Here is a 12,179-nt window from a genome sequence, read left to right as displayed (position 1 = left end):
AAATACACGAAGATTAGCATATTGTGGCAATTACTTCAACGGAAAATACACGAAGATTAGCATATTATGGCAATTACTTCAACGGAAAATACACGAAGATTAGCATATTGTGGCAATTACTTCAACGGAAAATACACGAAGATTAGCATATTGTGGCAATTACGTCAACAGAAAATACATTAAAATTGGAACGATATTAGCATAGCCCCAGAGCAAGAATGACACTGATCTCGTGAAGCGTACCACATTTTCAATGGTGATAAACAAGAGGAGCATGATAATTATAAGTATAATAAATACACTAGCTTAAGTATGAAGTCATTTCGTTAACCATTATTAAAAAAAAAAAAAAATATTCGGGCAACCTAGCGGCTGCCTATTGACAAGCAAAAATTATATTTTTGCTGTAAAAAAATAAAAAAAAAATTTTTTTACTGCTTAAGAAAAGGACATACAAAATGAAAATCAAGTGTTTAGGTCGTTTTCATAAAACTCCTTAAATGTGAAAAAAAATTTTTTTTGAAATGTTTAATGATGTTTTACCAAAATACAAAAAGAGAAAACAAAATGAAAAAAAAAATGGCATAGGAATTAATTTTTAATAATTAGACAAGAAAAAATAAACTGTATTTAACTATTCGTCATTTGAAAAAAAATTTTTTTTAGAAGATTTTGTAAGAAAAATTAGAAATGTCAAATATGTTAAGTTGAACATATTTTTCTTCAAGAACAAACATTTTTAGAAATAAAATAGAAATAAATAATGCTAACTAAATAAGGAAAAAATAATAAAAAACAAAAGGAATGCTTAATATAATAAACACAAAAAACAAAGAAATAAGCATAAATTAGCATTTTTCCACCACCCCCAAAGAAACAGGAATAAATTTCTAAATTCTCTTTAATTTTCTCTTTCATCTCATTAATCTCTTTAAAATGTCTTCGTGGACAAAAATTAACCCCATAGCTGGTTACGAGGTAGGAAAAAGAAACTCTGAAACATCAGAGAATAGAATATAAACCACCAGCTGAACCAGAGCCAAAAATTAACCCAAACATTTCAGATGTTTGGCTAGCAGTTTCAACCTGCGGAATCGTGCTATTGATATGATATTCAAATTTAGCACCCCAAATCCCCTAAATTCAACACAATTTCGATAAGAACAGTAAATATTACAAATGAATCACTGCAAAATGCCTCACTCAATAGTAGAATTTATTAAGACAGCTTCATTATTATCATGCATACATACAAGCGGCGGACGGACGTGTATTTTTAGAGTCTTTAAAGAAAGCGAAAATTCTTAAATCGAAACTTTGGATAGTGGCGACAGTGTGCAATACACGGTTAGCACATGTCTGAAATTCCAAGAAGTTACGGTTGATGATGTCATATTGGTAGCTAAAAGGTTAAAAAATAAAATCGGAGGAACAAATTTACTATCAGAAGTAGTAATTAAGGATTCGGTGTCATACATGGGACATTTCTATGCGGATATCATAAATAAATCATTAGTAGAGGGAATAGTGCCTGACGCATGGAAAATATCAACAATAGTGCCAATAAAGAAGGTAAAAAATTCATTAAAGGCAGAAGATCTGAGACCGATCAACACGTTGCCGAATATCGAAAAAATTCTAGAAACAGTAGTAAAAGATCAGCTCATAAGTTACTTGGAAATAAATAAAATACTAATTAAAGAACAATCCGGTTTGAGAGAAGGCCACTCTTGTGAAACGGCTTTAAATTATGTAATATCGAGTTGGAAAGAAGAACTAAATCAAAAGAAAAGTATACTTGCGGTTTTTATCGACTTGAAGAGAGCATTTGAAACTTACTTACTTACTTAATTGGCGCTTAACCGTCTAAACGGCTATAGACAGAAATATAATGATTAAAAAATTAGAAAAAATTGGAATTAGGGGCAACGAGCTGCAGTGGTTTCAGAGCTCTTTAGGTAACCGAAGACAAAAAACAGCCATTGAGTCGGTTGTCTCGGAAGAGGTATTGATAGGAATTGGATTGCCACAAGGATCGGTTTTGGCACCGGTCCTATTTAACATATATATAAATGATATATCTTCGGCGCTAAAACATAGTAAAATACGGCTGTTTGCGGATGACGCACTGCTCGAAGTAAGTGAACTTGATATCATGTTAGCTAGGAGCAAAATGCAGGAAGACTTGAACACCCTATACAGGTAGCTTTGTAACAATAAGCTTAAACTTAATGTTAATAAAACCCATTTTATGGTCATATCTAGAGCGATGAATAAGGAATCTTGTAATATCGAGCTAAAAATAATGAACTCAAACATTAACGAAGTTAAAACTTTCAAGTACTTAGGGGTTCAGATTGATAATAAATTAAAATTTAATGATCATATTGATTAAATAGTTGCCAAAATAGGCAAGAAAATTGGTTTTTGGAAAAGGTCATGCAAATTTATCAGTCGAAAATACAAACTGAAAGTGTATAAATCCATCATAGAGCCGCATTTCATATATTGTCCCACAATATTCTTTATGGCCAATGTAACTCAGGTAGATAAGCTACAAGTTATGCAAAATAAAGCTATGAGATTTATATTAAACATGAGGTATGATACTCCCATTAATAACATGATAGAAGCACTAAACTGGTTGAGTATAAAACAGCTCATATTCTACCACAGTATGAAATTTGTATTTAATATTAAGCACGGTAAATTACCAACATACCTTAGCGAAAAGCTTAGATATGTAAATGATGCACATTCATACGCAATCAGAGAAAACAATAATTTTAGATTACCTCTTTTCAAAACAGAAGTGGACAAGCAAAATATATTTTATAAGGGCCTGAAATATTTCAATGAACTTCCTAATCACATAAAAAGTAGTAATAACTTCAATACCTTTAAAAAAAGTGTATTGGAGCATTGTAAAACCCTTCCAATAAGATAAAGTTTTTTTTTCTTTTATTTTTTACATGACATACCGATACTGGAGCGCGAAAAGGGAATGGTAATACTGGTAGCAGCAAAATACAATGCACCCGGCCCTAAGGAAAAGAAAATCAGTCGCCACCTGTAACTCCAGACAGTTCCAACAACAAATTTCGCTGGAATTCGGTATTTTCAGCCTATATTTACTGTTGCTGATCGGGATCACTCGCATTCCGACAGCATTAATATAACAATAAAATTATATGATGTGTAACCAAAATAAGGTCAAACAAAAGTTGGAGCAGGGGGATTGGAAACACGTCCTTTTCAACCTCCCAATATATTTTGAGATGTGCTGATCGGAATCTTCATGCGTTCCGACAGCGTCTTTACTAAACAAAGTTGAGGGGTGATTGGGTACACTTCAATTTCCAACATCCAAAGACATGTTTAGCTGTGTTGATCGGAGACCAATACATTCCGACAGCTTAAAATACAAATATAATTGAAAAATATAAGTTCAAAATTTTGTTGCCTTAAGCTGGGAGCCCTGGAGGATTGGAAACGCGTTTTTTCCAACCTTCCTTAAATGACTGGGTCCCAGACTCGTCCGTTTGTTACGCCAGTAAATATGCTGATCGGAATCACATGGCATTCCAACGGCATATGCAATAGAAATAAATGATATAATAATGAATTGTACTTAGTAGTTTAAGTTTTAGGCCTAAACAGCCGTAATAATAAATAAATTAAATTAAAAAAAAAAAATTAAATTAGCACTGTCTAAGTTCATGAATTTGCTAATTCACAGTAGTAGCTGTCAAAGTAGAAGATTTATACCACAAACCTTTCGCAAAATAATGCTTGACTAAAAACCTTACGTAAGTGGAAATATGCAAAATACCCAGCAAGATCGGAAATTTCAAAACCAGCCAGAATGAAGAAAATAAAAAGTCACAAAGAGAACCTTATTATAAATAAAGCGCTTAATAAATAAATTTGCAATTAGACATGTCACGCTCGTTTTCATCCAAAAAGATAGAAAAATTGTAGCGTAATACAGGAAGTTATTGACTTAGGACAATATTCAACCAGGCTTAAAAATGCCGGCAATCTAGGACTTGTAAGAGAAAAAGATAGTTGTCCCTTAGGAGACAAATTTGTCAAGAATAATGAATACTCGAGTAAGCATATTTAAAAATAAAATAAAATAGGTACCCAAGTTCTCGAAGATCTAATATTTGCATTAACCCCAGAAGTTATTCATGTGACAAATGTCGACAAAAATTATAGAAATTCTTCATAAATATCATGACGAGCCCATCTGGAAAGGCCACCCAGAAAATCGAATGACACATAAGATCTAATAAAAATATTGCTGGAAAATATGAAAAATGGTATAAAAAAAGATATGAAAAATTGTTGCATCCACTGTACCCATTGGTTCAACCACTTACCACTATATAATTACTTCTTGCTCTAGCAGCAACTGAATTTACCCAATCTACTGTAAATCATACGCTCAGAAATCCCGCTTTAGAACAGCGTCAATTTTCACCCAATGATGACTGTAACCATCATCTTATTCTATACATTTTAATTTTAATAACAATGCAAAAGCTTTGTTTAATAGAGATAGTCAAAGTAAGGAAAACTAAATCTCCTATATTTAGTCATAGGATATACTAAATCATTTATCTTCATTATTTTTTTTTAAAAATATAAATATAAGTTAGACCTGTTTCGTCTAGGATAACCGCGGCTTTTAGAAAGGCCATAATTTTAGATAATAAGATCCTTTATACCTAGTTAAGCTAGATAGTAGATATATAGGGCCCTTTAGAATAGAAAAATAATTTTATTAATGACCCGCGGAATAGAAAATATCAATAGGAAAAATAATTCTATTAATAACCCTGTAGAATAGAAAAATAATTTTATTAATGACCTGCGGAATAGAAAATATCAATAAGAAAAATAATTTTACTGATGACCTGTGGAATAGAAAGTATCAATAGGAAAAATAATTCTATAACCCTGCAGAATATAAAATACCGATAGGAAAATAATTTTATTAATAACTTGAAAAAAAAAAACAAAAAAAAAAGATACCAATAGGAAAAATTATTTTAGTAATACCCTTTTAGTAAACATCGATGAAAACAATAATTTTACATTAATCCCCTATAAGGTAGAAGAAATCGATGAAGAAGAAAATACTAATAATAAAAATTATGACACCTTAATCCCATCTAGAATAGGAAATGAGGATAAGCAAAAATTTAGTAGTAACATAGAGAATAGGCAAATAAAAATACACAAAAATAGACTTAAATTAGTAGAATAACAAGATGTTCAACCTACAAACATTAAAATACAAAAGTAGAATTAATTTACAAAAATAGAATACTCATGCATTCCCCAAAAGCATAAGCATTCTAAAAAAAAGGGAGATGTAGTGTAAGCAGCCAACAATTCAATTTAATCCAAAATATTTAAATCAGTCTAATATTCTAACCTGCTACAAAAATAGTCTAAATGTTCATCAACACATAAAAATGCATTTGAGAATTAATGCTGACACAGCCATTAATAAACAGACGTGTACAACACACAACCAAACGAATTTGAATCCCAGCAATTTGCATTCCTGCAACTTGCAAGGTTAGCATTTCCCATAAATTTGCAGCTCATATATGTAAGTACATATTTTGTGCCGAGTAGTATGTAGGTATGTAAGTATGTATGTTTAAGGTAGTTATGTATGTAAGTATGTAAGCTTAAATGTAAATAGATATGTAAGAATATGTTTAGAATAATCTAATATAAATAGGCTGAATTATTTGAATAAAGAAAATTCGACATTCATAATTCAAGCAGTGAAGTCTTCTTTGTTTTAATTGCGTCAGGGACCTTTCTACAATGGCAGCGCGCTACATACATACAACAAGTTTTATGGAAGCGGTGGTCTCGAGATTATCTAACTCTTCTTCAACAACGCTCCAAATGGCGTACACCTCAGGCCAACATTAAAGTCGGTGACATCGTTTGTATAAAGGAAGAAAACTCGCCACCCTTAAAGTGGGCCTTAGCACGCGTAATCGAAGTAATATCTGGAGAAGATGGGGTAGTGCGAGTGGCAGTCCTGCGTACATCTACTGGTACAACTCGTAGAGCAGTGCATAAGCTGTGCGTCCTTCCAGTAAATGATTCTGTTGAAAGCCCTAACCTTTCAACGGGGAGGAGGATGTTCGGAGCAGCAGCCGATATTCAAAATCAATAGAATATATTCATATAATGAAGTCCAAAAATTTAGAACCACCCTAATTTAGCTATTACAATTTAAACATATGTACCTACGTACGATAACCTTTTTGCATATTAACCTATTGGCGGCCACCGTGGCGTGATGGTAGCGTGCTCCGCCTACCACACCGGATGCCCTGGGTTCAAACCCCGGGCAAAGCAACATCAAAAATTTTAGAAATAAGGTTTTTCAATTAGAAGAAAATTTTTCTAAGCGGGGTCGCCCCTCGGCAGTGTTTGGCAAGCGCTCCGGGTGTATTTCTGCCATGAAAAGCTCTCAGTGAAAACTCATCTGCCTTGCAGATGCCGTTCGGAGTCGGCATAAAATCATGTAGGTCCCGTCCGGCCAATTTGTAGGGAAAATCAAGAGGAGCACGACGCAAATTGGAAGAGAAGCTCGCCCTTAGATCTCTTCGGAGGTTATCGTGCCTTTCATTTATTTTATTTATATTTTCCTATTCCCTCATTAGTAACACACAAACCTATTGTAGAAGCATATGAACATAGGTACGTTAAATGCAAAACAATTAGGCGCATAAATATTTATGTGCGTAATCTGTGTATATTCACACATGCAATATATGGGATGGAATGCATTTACTTAGAGCTCCAAAAAACAATTGCTTAAGAATATATAAAAACAGTTTTGGGGCACATTCTTTTGTAATTGGAATCATCATAAATTAGGAAATATAAACGCAAAATAGTTTTTAAGTCATTCGTTGTATAACTTTGCTGAAATAAAGTAGTGCAAATCGGAATCGCGTCTTTTACTTGATTTTGTATAGCCGCTAAAAAGTAGCTCAACAGACGTATTAAACCCGATTACACCCTCTCTCTGTCTAATGAAGATGTCCGCAAAACGAAAAATAAACTTGTGACGCTAACGCAAACCCGATATTTTCCTCGCGAAAAGGCAAGCTTGAAAAATGCAAAACCAATTGATAAACGAGGCTCTCTGCTAACCCTCAACCCATACCTCGAGGAAAACGGGCTCCTCAGGGGTCATGGGAGATTAGCTCATTCGACGTTGAGGTACAATGAAAAACATCCCGTTATTATCCCAAAAAAATCTAGATTCGCTGTCCTCTATATACAGTACCTCCATGAACTTCTTCTTCACGCCGAAATACGTCTCATGCAGCGATGCCTCACACAGGATCTATATATCCCTCATAAAGAGATGCATACATCAGTGCAAAACTTGTACCCCCACAAGCAGCAAATTCGATCGCAAATCATGGCGGCCTTGCCCCCGGAACGATGCACATACGCTCCGCCTTTTACCGCTACCGGTGTCGACTTTGCGGGGCCTTTTCAAATAAAAGCCTCCTTGCTAAGGTCTCACACCTTACTGAAAGACTACGTGGCCGTTTTTGTCTGTTTTGTGACAAAAGCTATCCACCTAGAGCTGTGCTCGGACCTAACAACCAATGCCTTTCTCGCAGCATTTGCTCGCTTCGTCGGACGTCGTTGACATCCTGCCACAATGATGAGTGACAACGGCAAGACGTTTATTGGAGCTAAAAGAGCGTCCGAAAAGGAGTTCGTTGTCTTCAGGAAAACTGCCTCTCAAGAAGTAATCGCAAAATACTCTCCCCAGGGCATCAATTGGAAATTCGGAGCTCCGCACATGGGCGGCTTGTGGGAGTCTGCAGTGAAGAGTTTCAAACTGCACTTCAAGAGAACTGCAGGAGCCTACAAGTTCACCTTTGAAGAATTTACCACCCTCTTGGTAAGAATAGAAGCCGTCCTATCTCACCTTTATCCCAGGATCGCACCGAATTTACCGCGCTGACCCCAGGCCAGTTTCTTTGAGGTAGCCCCCTCCTCACTATCCCTGAAGTGGATCACGCGGATTTATCTCTTATAAACCGATGGGACAGGGTAAAAATCTTACATCATCAATTCAGCAAAAGGCGGAAGGAAGACTATCTAAAGGATCTCCAGAAAATGCAGAAGTGGAAAAATCCACAACTCGAACTCTGCATTCACGACGACTCACTTCCCCCGACTGAATGGCGCCTTGGACGTATTGAAAAAATACATCCAAGACCTGACGGTCATATACGTGTTGTTGACGTTCCTACGCAAATCGGAACCCTCACGCGACCACTTTTTAAGCTCTGTTTCCTCCCTCAGACTGAAAGCCCGCCATCTCAGGCAAACCCGGAGAATTCGTAGCCACTCTGAAACAACCTCTGCCCACTCCTGCCCCATCACGGTCACTAATATGTCATATTTCGCAATATAATGGCAGCTGAAACCCCCTGCATTAGTATTTCTCTCTAAAATATTTGTACACCTGTACTTCCAGGTCGCTATGGATCGTGCAGCTCGACCGGCATCGCGAAGACCAGTGCGGTCGGAGATCGCTGCTCCCAACCGCGCCAATGAATCACGCAGCTCGACGCCATTAACTGATTACCGACGGTGCCGCATATGCACCAGTCAGCAAGCCCTTCGGAACTGCGTAGTATTTAAAAAGATGAAGTCACCCCAGCGATGGATGCTTGCACGAGCCCATAAGTTCTGCCTAAATTGCTTGGCACTATCCCACGTCAGCAGCGAATGCAGCTCGTATGACAGATGCCGGATCTGTGGAGTGCGACATCACTCCCTACTCCATCGGCGGACCGCTACCCCAAGCGCCCAACGCGCCATCCAGGCAGCCCGGCCTGGCAGATCCGCCGTACCAACTCCGGCACCCGCACGCGCCGCACAGGCATCCCGGTCTGGTCGATCAGCCGTACCGGCACCCCTTGCCGCCACCGGGCGACCCCGTTCTTGCCCGGGAAACAACATTCCCTCAGCAGCACCTAGTATTGCTCGACGCACCATTCGATGCACCGCGCAAGGGCTGCAGACCGCCATCGCTAGAGGAAAAGTGTCCGAAATCCTCGTGCGAGATGCGTTGCGGACCTTTAAGGAACTCCAGGAGGCTCTAGCCGCTGAACGCGCCAAGGGTGGGGACGATGGCTGAGCGAATGTCGCAGTCGCCCTCAGCCAATCATATTTCTCTTTTAAAAATGAATTTTATCTTGAATTTTTTATACTGAAGTTGATACTGAAATTTGATTGAATTTATATGTACCTTTTATCTGTAAGCTACATACATGTAAAAATGTATACTAGAATTATTTGTACACCAAATATATATACCCATCATAATCATTAATAGTCATCACTTATATTCATCAGTTGGGAAGTTTTATACCAGTTTGTATTTCGCCCCTCTGGCAACCCCGACTGATGAGTTGACAGTGACATGTACGTATGTACATATATATATATTTGTTTTGACATTTCTTTTTATATTTTATTATCTCTCGAATTCTTTACCCTTCGCGGTTTTGCTTTTTTACTAAAATAAGAATTTTATAAAGAAATTTAAAACCGAAAACCCGGAATAAAATTTAAAATAGTTTTCTTAAACCCTCGAAAGTTCATAATTATTTGTGCGCATATCAAGATAGCCACCAGTTGTTTGTGCATACAAAAAGAATATCTGCGCGTTACTTGTGCATATACAGGTGACAGCTGTGCTCAAATCGTCCGACATAACCGAACAGGATTGCCCGCCATCACAGCCGCCGCATACACAAAGGTAAGGACTAGTGCCATCGACACCAGATTCAGCAGCCACCACCACCAACATCAAAGCTCCATTACCGCCGTGTCCAGCCACTACCGTATTAATAGCAGAAGGTAAATTTATATCGCCTATCCCTCAAACAGTCATTGTCAACATTTTTTGCGAAGTCTGATGAATCAAAAGATATTTAAGGTCAATGTTAACTTAATTGAAAACTTTGGAAAACAATTTCCTAAAATAAAGTTTGAAGCAATCCATTAATCCTTAAAATTTTGATTGTCCTTGAACGCGTTAAACGCAGTAATATAAATACCCAAATGTGCATATAAGCATATTCTAACATATATACAAGTTGTATTCTTGCAGATTCCTTTGAAATTAGATTCATATACAAGTGCATGTGGGTATATCTATGTGTATGTATATGTATTCAAGAAACTGCGCAAAGGGTTTAAATGAAATAAAAATCCCACCTACTTTTACGGTTAGTGTGGATATTATATTTATTTTTTATTTCATTTTGTTGTTGCTTGGACTAGCTTGCTTGAGGGTGAAATTCTTTTCTTTTTAATTTTTTGGGTTTTGCAATACTTTCATGTGTACATACTCGTGTATTCTACCTGCTACTGACTGACCTAACTACTGTTACTGACTGCTCACAGACCTACAATCATACAAACATACGTGTAGGTAATTCCAAGACGTACATTTGCATATACATAGATGGACATATTCAGGCAAACTTTTCCTTCGGTTTTTAGTTGTGGGTTTTTTAATCGATTATGGATATGTTCTTTGTCTTTCTTTAAATGCCGCGCTTGGAAATGTCGTTAACAATAAATATTAATCAGCATTATCCTTTTATATCCTGGATCGCGTAATTTATCCATAATTAAAAAACGATGAAATGGAAAGTATAAGATGAGAATACCATTTTTTTTTGTTGATGGTATGGGTACCTAAACTCGGTATTGAACAGAAGACAAATCACTTACCTTCACAAATTATCAGTAGTATTTTGAGGTTTATTTCGAGTTATAAGACATTCAAAAAGCAAAAAACCTTAACCTTTGCCCTTCAAAATGAACAATTTTTTTTAATTTCATGATAAAATTTCAAATAATATTCTTTTTTGGCGACCTTATATTTAAAGAAATTGGTTTTATGTGTACCGGCTCGAGGTCAACGCGAACGGACGTTTAACTTAAAAATGTATGTATGTTTATAATATATGACATATTACATGTATGAAAATTTGTTTTTACATTGTTTTGTATAGTCCCTTGAAGACGGTTACCGATGTGTAACCGAAATATATCGGAATAAAAAATAAAAACTGGTGTTTTTATTACCAAAATATTGACCTCGAGCCGGTACACATAAAACCAATGATAAAATTTCTTTTTTTATTTCTTTTATATACATACAATAAAAACAATCTTAGCTTAATTACTCATTTCATTGTCACATAAAGCGGATTTTCTCATTTATATATATGTAAATGATGACTTAGTTCTAAAATTAAATTTAAATATAATTTTTTTTTTTTTATTTTGGTGTAAAAATATTAAAGCTGATACAAGATATAGTTTAAGTTTACTTCTTGAAGGCTTAACAATATTACCAGCACTTGAAAAAACTGACTCGGAACTTGCTGAGGTAGCTGGTATGGCAAGATATTCTTTTGTCAGCATAAAAAGTATGCGATATTGCTTTTCATGATCCTTCGTACTCATAATGCATTTCGTTTATGTTGTCGCCCCAAAGAAGTACATCCATCACTGTTGGTGCATCCTGAGCGACCGAAGTTGACGGCGTGTTTATACCGGATTGATATAGTTCTTTTGCCATTGTACATATCTTCGCTCTGAACTCCTCTGAACTTTCAAAAAGTAAATTCTTATATCGCGGATCTAAGAATGATTCGATGTGACATGGTTCAACGGATCGTGTTTCCAATGTTGTATAAAGCCCAAACCGTTGAACCAAGTCATCCGCAAAATCGTTTTTGATATCCTTTGCAAAACTGGAATCATTGCAGTTCGGTATAATGTGTATGTACACTAAACTATTTATAATTGGCTGAACTAAAGATATTGTTATAATAGATTCAGAGCACAACACAGTTGTTGCCTTCTCTAAAGGCTGCAACAAATTACAGACGTCACTTAGAAGTTATAATGAATCCATAAACAGGTAGTGGATCCCATGCGTTTTAGCACAGCATTACAATAATTGCAGGAGGCTTCATCAGTGTTTTCCACTATTGTAAAATGTTGCCACACTTTGCTTCTGGGCATTATGATTGTTTAAATGCCTTGATTTATGCTTGGATCAACAGAATGTTCGT

At 36.1% G+C, this 12,179-nt stretch overlaps 1 protein-coding gene and 1 pseudogene across 6 annotated transcripts in view; one reads left to right on the top strand and one right to left on the bottom strand.

Moving 5' to 3' along the window:
* Positions 1-12,179, bottom strand: part of stac (C2 and C2B_Munc13-like domain-containing protein staccato) — a 2,073,982-nt gene that overhangs the window by 1,008,383 nt on the left and 1,053,420 nt on the right. The gene's annotated exons all lie outside the window — the stretch shown is intronic.
* On the top strand, positions 160-252 carry LOC137238987 (U6 spliceosomal RNA; annotated as a pseudogene).

This window comes from Eurosta solidaginis, chromosome 1 (genome assembly GCF_040869045.1).
Source record: "Eurosta solidaginis isolate ZX-2024a chromosome 1, ASM4086904v1, whole genome shotgun sequence".
Lineage (NCBI taxonomy): Eukaryota > Metazoa > Arthropoda > Insecta > Diptera > Tephritidae > Eurosta > Eurosta solidaginis.
This window is presented reverse-complemented; position numbering and strand designations above follow the sequence as displayed.